The sequence below is a fragment of the Colobus angolensis genome, unplaced genomic scaffold (genome assembly GCF_000951035.1).
Source record: "Colobus angolensis palliatus isolate OR3802 unplaced genomic scaffold, Cang.pa_1.0 Scaffold123, whole genome shotgun sequence".
Lineage (NCBI taxonomy): Eukaryota > Metazoa > Chordata > Mammalia > Primates > Cercopithecidae > Colobus > Colobus angolensis.
In genome coordinates this window covers 1,440,659-1,452,674 of record NW_012113475.1, presented here as the reverse complement: position 1 = coordinate 1,452,674, position 12,016 = coordinate 1,440,659, and the positions used below count along the sequence as shown (strand labels likewise).

Sequence of the window (12,016 nt, the reverse complement as noted above, 5' to 3'; positions counted from 1 at the left end):
TTTTTCTCTACTGCTAATAATTATCTTCCTAGTTGGTCAAGCTCAAAACCTAATCATTTTTACTCCTTGTCCCTCTGTCAGCTGTCCACATTCAAGCGGGGTCTCATTTCTGCACATTTTACAAGCAAGTCAGTAACTGCCTTTTGTTTGGGACTAGCTTTTTATATAGTGAACAGCCTTGGAAGATAGAAATCATGTATCCTTCTAAAACAAAAGGCAGCTGTGCTTGCAGCCTTGGATAAAGGTAGTGCCTCTTTTTGAAGAAAAGGGACATCTTTACTGGCCATTATAAAATATCCATGTTTCCTAAGCTCTGGCTTCCTCTTTTCTGATGCAACTCACTGAGCACATAGGTGTCACTTGAGGTTTTCCATGGGAATTGGGGCTTGAGGAATCAGTGCAAGAAAATCATGATACTCTTGCTAATGCTATTACTGTGAATAGTAAAGTCAATTGTCTCTGACCCAGCACTATTGTGTCTTTGCCCAGCACCCAAAAAACTGGCAGGCTTGCAAGTAGGACAGAATGTTAGACTTTTCACAGTTCTTCTGCTTATAAGTACTTGCTAAAAGCAATTAAAACACAACTTGTAGTTTGCACCTATAATTTTGTAGCATTTGCTTCTATTCTATGTCACTAAGATGCACTTAGGATGCAACAGACCCATCTATCATCTATTACTCAAGTTTTTGGCTGTATTCCTAGGCAACACAGAGAAGGGAAACAAAGAAGAGGACCTGTGCACAGTGTGAGAAAGGCAAAACACTGAGCTTAACTGCAGACTTGAAAGTAGCTAGCAAATGAAGTAAGGCCAAAGGTTCCTTTTTTTTTTTTTTGAGATGGAGTCTGTTCTGTCACCAGTCTGGAGTGCAGTGGTGCTATCTCAGCTCACTGCAACCTCCGCCTCCTGGGTTCCAGCGATTCTCCTGCCTCAGTCTCCTGGGTAGCAGGGACTACAGGCATGTGCCACCATGCCCAGCTAATTTTTGTAATTTTAGTAGAGATAAGGTTTCACCATGTTAGCCAGGATGGTCTCAATCTCTTGGTTTTGTGATCCGCCCACCTTGGCCTCCCAAAGTACTGTGATTACAAGTGACAGCCACTGCGCCAGCGAAAAGTTTCCATTTTTTAAATAGTTGGGTTTTTTGTTTCGAATCTTTCCGAAAAAAGGTTTTTAAAAAAATAAAATTGGCAATAAGATGAAATATAAGGACAATGTAATCTTATTAAGACAATATATTATAAACATTGATCAAAATACTTATATTTTCAAAAGTGCTTAAAATAATCTGGCAGATAGTAGATGTTCAGTAAATATTTGATATTATGACTGTGCAGGGTTCATTGCAGGCTACTTTATGTGTATCATTTCATTTAATACAACACCACTCTGAAAAATGTTTTATCATTACCATTTTTCAGTTGAAATATTTACATTGCTCAAGATCTCACTGGTACCATCTACTCATAGGTCAATCTGCCACCAAATCTCATGCTCTTAAATGCCTTTTTCTCCTGCGCTTCCAACAAATAGTATACAATTGTTGAAGGGAAGGGACTGTGATACAAAATATTTAGAGTGATTGTGTAGCCACAATTTCAGTTTTTCAAGGAAGTGATAGAATTAAGAATCATCCTCAATATGTATTCTTCCAACACACACACACACAAATACCACAAGCCCACTTGAATGCACCCCACCTACACATTGCAACCATAAAGACAATTGCAGCATTAAATACAGAATATTTTGTGTGTTGTTTGTTTGTTCTCCCTCTGCTACAAAAATCAGAGTTTCTATTCAATAAACAGCAAAGGGAGATATAAACGAACCAAATTAAAGATGGAAAAATTGTTGAAAAAATTAAATACAGAACTGTGTATTGACTTATTGAGAGTTCAATAATGTAATCCAGAAATAATGGCTGCTTTAAAAGTAATTAAAATAATACAAATAAACATTTAGTGCCTAGTTAAAGAAAAAGAAAAAACAATATTAGACAAAATAAAAGATATTCATTTGATGTGATGAGGAAATAATCTTTTATTCCTCTTTAAATTCTCTATGGAATAAGGCAGGGTTATAAATAAATAAACATCTGCCCCATGGACTTAATGGATCGTTATGTTTTATTGTGATAATCAAAATGAAATTGTTGGGAGGGATTAGTATCTCTAGTATAACATTAAGAAAGATAAGGCCTGTGCCCAGGCAAAAGCTTTCCTGGTTGGTCAAAAGGTTTGCAGAAACTCAAGTGATGATGTTTCAAACCATTATAAAACAAACAAAGACGCAAACAAACAGAAAACATATAGTGTCTTTGCCACATATTTAGGAAACAAAATGAACAATTTATTTCTGACAACCTCATAGTCTTTATTCTGTCAGAACAATAATGGAAAGGTCTAAACCAGAAAATGTTATGCATTGAATTTATAACAAACTCTTTTTTTCTATAATGAAAAATTGATAAACTTGGCGTTTTCAGATTTAAAAATTATGTGGTTAAAAAAATCTGTTTTTTGCCATTGCAAACAATCATATGTATACACACATATATGTGTGTGTGCGTGCATATACATATACACATTTATATATATATATATATATATATATAAACATTTCCTTTGACCTCCTATTTTCTTCCAATAAAAATAGTGGTACTAGAGATAGTTCTGATATTTCATTATAGAATAGTTAACATTGCATTTGGAAAGGATGAATGTTTTAAAAACATAATTTTACCTTAATAAGCAGCCCAGCATAATATTTTAGTAACTACACAGATTTTTTTCAAGACATTTAACAAATAATATTGCATAATAGTTAAGAGTGTGGGCTTTGAATCCAGACCTCCTATTTCTGTTCATTCACTGATAACAAAGGGGACAGTAGTAACTTCCTCATAGAGTTGTTTTTTAAGATCAAATAATGCATATAAAACTCTTGAAATGGTACCAAATACAGAGTAAGTACCAAATAAACATTAACTATTATTGTTAGTCCATGTCCGAATAACAGAGAAGAGTAAGAATTTTAATATTTCATTTGGATTACCTTTTAAGGATACACCTAGCCCATTATCTTTCTTGATAATCTTGTAAGATGATTCCTTTTTTATCTCCTATCTGTTGAGGCATGGATAGGGGTTTTCAGGGAAAACATTTTCTAGATAACTAAAAGAAAGTAGAAACAACAAATTGTGACAAAACTTTACAATGAGAGAATTTACAAGGTAGAATAATCCCAATTCCTTTTGAAATCAACCACTATGGTCCTCTGGCTGGGAGAGCTAAGCAAAGATATTCCAGCCTGAAGATTGAGACCTACTTGAAGAGTTTTCCATTCAGATTGTGAGGGCCCCTCAGACTTCACTTGGTGCCTGTTTCTATTAGTATGAAAGCTTCTGGGACCTTGGGGTATCCCATGCACTTGACTACTTTATTCCTGCTCTATCTATTTTAAAGCCTTTCTTAATCTTTTACATCTTAGAGAAGATACTTCTGGTTTTTAAATCCACTGATCTTGAAGCTATTGCCCTCACTCTCTGCTTCAGAGCCCATCCTTTTATATATGAGTAGTTTGTTTTGCCTAAAGTATTTTCTCCCAGTCACATATTAAGTCCAGTTTCTCATCTATTTTTGAAAGCAAACTCCTGGGCCTTGGCTCACTAACATCTTGACAGCATATTTCTTCTTTCCTATGAGCTTGTCAGCATTCCCTGGGTTTCTCTAAAATATAAAAGCAGACTCTTTATCTCTTACTTTGTCAAAGCCTACCCTCCCCACTGATTTCTCACTCAGTTCCTGCTTTTAAGACCTGCCTCCAAATATCATTGTATTTACAAACATGAAATGACTCATTGATTCTGAGCTCAGCACAAGAGCAAACGTTTCTCAGCTTGACCCGTCTTCACATTGTTGATGCCTTATTCAGTCACTACCCAAGGGGCTGACCTTCAAGAATCTAATCCATGAAAACTTAAAATAGTAAATAAATTTGAATATAGTTTAATATGCATAAGAAATTTTATTCATAGAAGAGGAGGATCAGCCCTTAGACATGAAAAGTGAAAATAGTTTATTCCCAGATTTCCCTTTGTGCGTTAGTATTTTCAACCAAGTCTATCCAAGTAACAGGAAAAAAAGAGCTGGCAATTGTTGCTGTGCTGTGAAGTCTTATTAGGTGAGTCAGCTAATTACATGGCATTATCATAAATACAGCAGGCACTGCACTGCTTGTTAAGCTTGCCAAGGAAAATAAGGATTTAAAGCAGCATACTACCTCTTTGCTATATAATGACATTTTCTTCTTAAAAATGATTTCGTACCAATTCCTGATTTATCCACCAATTATTTTTAAATTTATGGTTGAATGTATTTAAACCTGAATTCAGAGATAAAACTAGTAAATAGCTCTCAAAAATAACCCGAAATATACTTAATATATTAGCTTTACTCTCTCCTCCACTGCCAAACCTTTAAAAACAGTGAAATAAGTAGTTTTTATTTCATCTGTTCTCTTTCTCTCTATATATACGGTGATTGACAAGACTAAAGAAATAGCTAGAAGGGCAAAAGGCAAGAAAATGAATAAGATAGTAACCGATTATTCAAAGTAGAGTACGTGCCAGGTGCAGTGGCTCATGCCTGTAATCCCTGCACTTTCAGAGGCTGTCGCAGGAGGATCACTTGAGTTCAGGAGTTGGAGACCAGCCTCGGCAACACAGTAAAATCTCATCTCTACAAAAAAATTTTTTAAATAGTTGAGCATGGTGGTGCAAGCCTATAGTCCCAGCTGCTTGGGAGGCTGAGGCTGGAGGATTACTTGGGCTCAGGAGTTGGAGACTACAGTGCGCTATGATTGTGTCACTGCATTACAGTCTGGGTAGTAAGGCAAGACCCTGCCTCTAAAAAAAAGATAAACAAAGTAGAGCATAAATAGCTTCTAAATATGTGTTGTTTATGTGTAAGACTGGGATCTCTAAAGGTATCAATTAAAATAGATTTGCATTCTCAATCTGTACGTATGGACTATGTATAATGTATTTACAATATGACTTACAGCATTCACCAATGTGACTACTCCCAAGTGATCCAGATGGCTGATGACATAGTAATTTGTACATTTGCTGAAACCTGATCTGAGTAGGTATATAACACAACTGAAGGAGAGTAAGTCCATTTGCCGAAAGAAAGCCTAGCATATGATCCAGGAGCCACATCTTCACTCAACCTTGTTGTTAGGTTTGGCTTAGCATATATAATAGCATAAGATGTATAATTTATGACAAAAACTGTACTTGCACTTTTTAATTAGAACATTCAAAATGATCTCAGGAACTGGCACCAGAGATCATCAGTGGTCTACTGTACGTTGCGTGTATGTGTCTGTGAGTGTGTGTGTTTGTGTGTGTTCCCACATTCTAAGGCATATCTTGTACAGGTGAGTAGAAAATGTTGATAGAAAATTATAGATTCTGACATCTAAAACACAATAGGTCACTACATTGTTAAAACTTGGAATTTTTTATCTTGTTTTAAAGTCAGGCCAACCAAACCTAAAATACTGCTACATTGAAAGAGTCCAAAATATTCAAAATACTATAGTTATAGATTTGGTAGTAGGATTGTACCAGACCTGTCACTCTATGTAAGACTTATGCCTTGCCCTTTCACTTACCTGTTCACTTTTACATCTATATCACTAGATATAATGCTATAAATTATATTTATAATATATTGTAATTTATCATGTATTATAATCTATTAAATATTACAAATTATGTTGCAACTCCCCTTACCTTTTGTCTGCATATTGCCTCAGAAGAAACAGGTGGATCCAGTGGACGTCAACCACAGGCCCCTAGTGGCAAATAGCTCTTAATGCTGGGCTTGCCACTTTGATGCATTTCTAAAGTTATAGAATATTAAATGAACTAAGTCCCTTGGCCACTTTAATTATACCTTAGATCTAAGCCATAACTGTACTTTCCCAAAAATTAAAATTCGAATTTTAACTTAACCATATATAATTGGACAAGGAGGCGGGTTTCATTAAGTGTACTTGTATCATGCTTTATTATCTTTTGGGTGTTGGATACAGCAGAACATGCCAATTTTTATGACTTCTCATGTGACAGAATATACTTACTAGGATGCAATTAAACACTTCTTAGAATATGTAAACAATAAATGTAATCATTACATTATTTTTATATTGTTCTTTCTTATACATAATAGTAAGACTTAAAATATACTGTTGTTTCTGAAATATGCATATTGTTTTGCTTTTGATAATTAAATAACATTGTCCAAAGTTTTAGGTGTTTTGAAATCTTATGTTTTTTAACAAAATATATAGCCTTTCCAAAACAAGACCTCAATAATTCATTTAAGACCTAGAATTGTTCCTTTCCACATAGATCTCTTAAAAAGGCAGAGGATTTATATGACCTCAAGAGGAACCAGAGTATCCAAAGTTTGCTTTAATTCAATTTTTTAAAAATAAAATTCTTTAGTTTTTTAAAAAAATTGAGATTAGTTTGATTTTGAATCAGATGCCCTTTGCTCCCCACCCCAAAATGGCATTATGAGCAGACTGGGAATTGACAATAGAAAATTGAACATATGAAATGTATCTTTACCTTGCTTTTTAACAAGATATTCATGTCTATCTCCTTCATTTTTAAGAGTATCAGTAAAATACATGGTAATTTTCTTAGTGAAATATACTGTCTACAGTATGTACACACTCCCCTGGCTAAGGTAGGGAAGTATAGAATATTCACATTTTTGAAACATCTATGCTATTTTTATTTAAATAGGAGTTCTGGGCTTGATTTCATTTTGGAACACTGGTGTGTGCTTAAGTTGAACCGTGTTTTCCTCTTAGGTCAAAGTTCTTGTTCAGTTTCTTCTTTTATCTTTTTGGTTGCCATCTCTCTCCTTCATCCTCATGGTGTGAGCTGTTGAGTGAAGGTATTAATTCCATTATGTGAGGCTAAGTGGCATTGTTCAATAATGCAGCAAAACAATGGTTCTACCCCAAATATCTTCCAGTGTAAAAGCAGTGGGGAAAAGAGAAAGTGTGCTTCTGCTGCTTTGAATGTTTAAGGCCGTGAAAGTTGATCACACAAATTGGGTCATTCTTGTTATACCCAACTAAAACAATCAAGAAGCCTGGGAGGAAAAGCATTCAAGGAACATCACATTACTCCACAGGTGTAATTTTCTACAAGTCCACATGCTGAAGCTGCCTGTTGTAACCTGGGACCAGTTTCTTCTGTAACTGCTGAAAAAACTTGCTGCAGTTCTAGGACTAATTTTGCCCACCACTGTCACTCACCAACTGAAGCTTGCCAGCTCCCCAGAACCTTTCTAGTGCCAATGAACTTTCTCAAAGAGCAATGTGTATCATTTCTCTTTTTCAGAACACCTCCAACCTCCTCTTTGTTCTTTAGGTATACCAAAGACCAACCAGCCTCAAATTTCAATTTTTCTTCCCACATAAAAAGTTAACTTTAGAAATTTATCTCTACATTTCTAACTTTGACAAAGCATAGATACCAGATAATTGGTGAAATCTTGCCATTATAACGATCACCATGGATTACTTCCCAGTGTCTTCAGACAACCCTCGCCATTTACTAACGTTTGATGGACTTCAAAATGAATGTATCTTTTTTAAAAAAAATTTATTCACACTGACAGCAAGTACATTGGTATACTCTATACTAAATTATACCACAAGGTTTACAAACAATTAGTGATGTTGGGCAGTGGTTTCCAAAGAGCATACTTAACAAGACATTCACAAGGCCCTACAAATCTGCATTTTTAATAAGGACCCTAGATGATTCTAGAAGAATGTGGTTTGGAAAGCAATTTTTACCTTTATTAGGTGTCATTTTAAATATATAATAAAATTAAAGTTATAAGTCATGGAATTGAATAAAGATAATTTCCTTACAGAAAGTATTACTAGATATCTAAATACAATATGGTTCAAAACAGGAAATTTAAAAAGATTGTGTAAATTCTGTAGTTGTATTCCTAAACACAGAAGCTGAAATTTTTTCCTACTTCTCCTTGTATCACTTCTCTTTTCCTTCACTTTCACTTCCCTAGAATTGTACTTCCCAATAAACTATTAGCAGTGAAGCTTCATCTCATGATCTGTTTTATAGAGCACTTCAGCTGAGACGAGTACCAGCTGGTAATTGATTATATTGGCTATTCAACCCTACAGGTTTATTTAAAAAGAACTTGAATAGGCTTTTTAGGGTGAAAGAGGTCAGTCTCAGCCATTTCTGTTTCCTAATATAGCTTTTAAGTCTTTCCTTATTAGCAATGAAAGTCCATTCCATTGTAATTTTTTGATAACCATTTTTCTTTCTGTGTATCAAATGCAGATATAAGATACTGAACTGAGTCTATTTCACTGTTCGTAAAACAATCTCATTTGAAAAAAAAAAAAAGTCTACAGATATTCCAGGGATAGGGTGTAGTAGAGAGAAAATAAAGGTATTTTATTACTATGTCTCTATACCCTACCCTGTAGGATCTCTTATTAAGCATACAGACATATACCAAAATCAAGACATTTTTCCCATTTATTTTATTGCCCTAACATATTCTGAGTTAATATAATATCGTAATGAAAATTTGAGAAAAAAATTGATTTTTTTCCAAAGTGTTTAACATTTGCTATATTGGAAAATTTGTTTGTTTGTTTGTGGTAAAAATAAAGTGCATTTCATACCTTCAAGTATGACTACATTTTGAAAACAAGTCATTAATACTCATAAAATGCAAATTTTAATGTTCTTTTTTGTTACAGCCAAACTATAATTAGGCACAGTTATAAATTGGAGTTGAAATTTAATAAGATAGTTCTTTATAGATAACACTTAATGGTTTTAGAGATAGGTTTATGAAACAGTAAATATACAGATACAGGGATAAAATTGTGTCTGATGGTCATATGAAGTGTTTGTTGTTATATTCTCTCTTGGAATAGCTGCCAAATATTTTAGTATGCTTAAAATCTGTGAATGTTATGGAGTCAACAAATTGAGATCACATATCACATTCAGAAAAACATAGTCAGAGAAATAACTATTGAAATGAGCATATAGCAATCTTCCTTTATCTGCAGGGATACATTCCGAAACCCCCACTTGGACACGTGAAATTGCGGATAGCAGCAAACCCTACACATACTGTTTTTTCCAATGCTTACATACCTATGAAAAAGTTTAATTTATAAACTAGGCACAGTAAGAGATTAGCAACAATAACTAATAGCAAAAGAGAACAATTATGATAAGAATAAAAGTTATGTGGGTATGGTCTTGCTTTCTCTTTCCCTCTCTCTCTCAAAATATCTTAGTATTTTGGGTCTGCAGTTGATGGTGGGTAACTGAAACCATGGAAAACAAAACCACAGATAAAAGGAGACTACTGTATATACTTTTTAAAACTGAGGAAATATTAAACTCATGTTTCTTCTATATCCCACCCGTTTCCCCCCCACCCAAACCTAGATAGATATCTTATTTGATCTGTAAACAATTAATTTATAAAAGTTAAGAACTTTTTAAAGTAAAACTGCAATATATCATCACACCTAAAGAAATAAACAATAATTCTGAAAAATCCAGTCAGTGTTCAAATTTCCCCAACTACCTCATATGTGTTTTCCATTTGCTTATGTTGGGATCCCAAAACGAATGAAATAAAGTTCTTAGGTTGCAATTGGCTAATTCTCTCTCACTTCTACTTTAATCTGTAGGTTCCCACTAACTTCTTTTTTGTTGCAATTTACTTGGTGAAATTAGATGTATTATTTGTCTTGTGTAGCTTTTCACAGTGCAAAATTTGCTGATTGTAGCCAGTGATGTGAACAGTGAACATGTTTTTCGCCCCTTATAGTTGTCAGTGATAGTTAAATGTGAATCAAATTCAAATTCGGATCTTGTAGGACTTTTCTTTTCTTTTCTTTTCTTTTTTTTTTTTTTTTTTTAGACGGAGTCTCGCTCTGTCGCCAGGCTAGAGTGCAATGGTGTGATCTGGGCTCACTGCAACCTCTACCTCCTGGGTTCAAGTGATTCCCTTGACTCAGGCTCCCGAGAAGCTGGGATTACAGGTGCGCCACCACACCCAGCTAATTTTTTGTATTTTAGTAGAGATGGGGTTTCACCATGTTAGCCAGGATGCTATTGATCTCCTGACCTCGCGGATCATGTAGGACTTCAATTGTTGAACAAACGAACTTTTAACAGTGGTTACACCATTAGGATGTCCTGACCCGACATCGAGGTCATAAATCCTATTGTCGATTTGGACTCTAGAATAGGATTCTGCTGTTATCCCTAGGGTAACTTGTTCCTGTTTGATGAAGTTATTGGGTCAGTGAACAATAGCCCACTTAGACTAGTATGGTCTTGGTTTAAGATGGTGATGTGTATGTACTTCCATCAGAGGGCAGATAATACTGTAAATCCTCACTTAACTTCATCAATAGTTTCTTGAAAACTGTGACTTGAAGCAAAACAACGTATAACAAAACCAGTTTTACCATTGGCAATTGATATAAGCAAGAATTAAGTTCCTATGGCAAATTTCTGGTCACAAAAACACCATCAGACTCCTAAAGATAAATCACTTCTGATATTAAACATTGAAATTAAAGTGAGCTATATATACGTTTATGAAAGATTAATACAAACAAGTCAAATAACTTACCTAACTATTCTAGTGGAGACCGCAGGTGGCTAGACCCTCTCCTGGCAGCTTAGGGAGCAATATGGGAACCCATCCCGGACAGGACGCTGTTCCATCACTGCCGGGTGCTCTCACACACACCCAGTCACCCAGGCTGGAACCATGTAGACACACACACTCACCTAACCTGCACATCTGCATACATCCTTCAGAGTTCAGCCAAATAGCATATAAACATATCCAGTAACATCCATCAGTCTTAGTTCTGCCGTAACAACTCCTTTTTGATCATCAAACAGGTTAGGCCCGCCATATTTACTTGTCTAGTCCATATCAAAATTTTCTAACAAATTATATTAGAAAATCAAATCTCTGTCAGTTTCAAAATGCATGAAAAAAGTTGCCTTATTTCCCTTATACTTGGCTATCCTAACAGTAATCTAAATATTAATGAGAAAGTTAATGATGTCGTTTGCTTCTCCCAGTTGCAAAGAAGGTTTTGCTGCCCCATTTGATCACTAAGGCTAATTGACACGCAGAAAAAAGCATAGGAAACTTCTCAGCATCACAAAAGCTCTGTCATGTAGAGAAGCTAGGACTTGAGCTCAAGTCCTGTGACATGGAAGCCTTGTGCCTAGCTACCCCGCAGCAGAGCCCGTATCCTTCACTTGTACCAAGAAGTGAAACACTATGAAAACAGTATCTTTACTCCACATTTTAAAGTGAGGTAGTTTGGGGTGGTTTGTATTTTATTTAATGTATCTATTATTTGGATATTTTTAGTTTATAAAAAGGGCATTGGCAAGGGCAGAATGATCTATAAGCTTCTCTGCCCACCTACCATAAGCATGATCTTTAATTTGACCTTTTCTTACTGTCATCCATTTCCTTATACTTCGCTCCCTGTCAGTCACTTCCATGTGAAGACATGGGGAGGCTTTTTTACATCAGACATGTTGTTGAAAATCAGCCGCATTGGCTGAGGGATTATTTGAGTCCATTAAGGCTCACATTGCCTCTCTGTTCTTTGAATTTTCAGTTAACTTCATCTTCTTATAATTGCTTTGCTAAAATAAGTGCAAAGCAACAAAAGGTATTTAGTGAAGAATATCAACAAAGCCATGACCATTTCAGGCTGAGTTTTGAGTATTCTTTGTCTAGGAAGAGATACCAAGAAAAATTTTCTGACCATGTATTTGATTATTTCCCTTCAATATGTATAGTCTCAGTCTTTAAATTTCAGAAAAGAATTTGTGTATTTGTTGTCATTTAAAATCACTGTGTTAAA

The 12,016-nt window shown here is 35.0% G+C and overlaps 1 protein-coding gene across 8 annotated transcripts in view; it reads left to right on the top strand.

Moving 5' to 3' along the window:
- The window catches only part of SNCA (synuclein, alpha (non A4 component of amyloid precursor)), a 116,758-nt gene that overhangs the window by 100,576 nt on the left and 4,166 nt on the right, over positions 1-12,016 (top strand). The gene's annotated exons all lie outside the window — the stretch shown is intronic.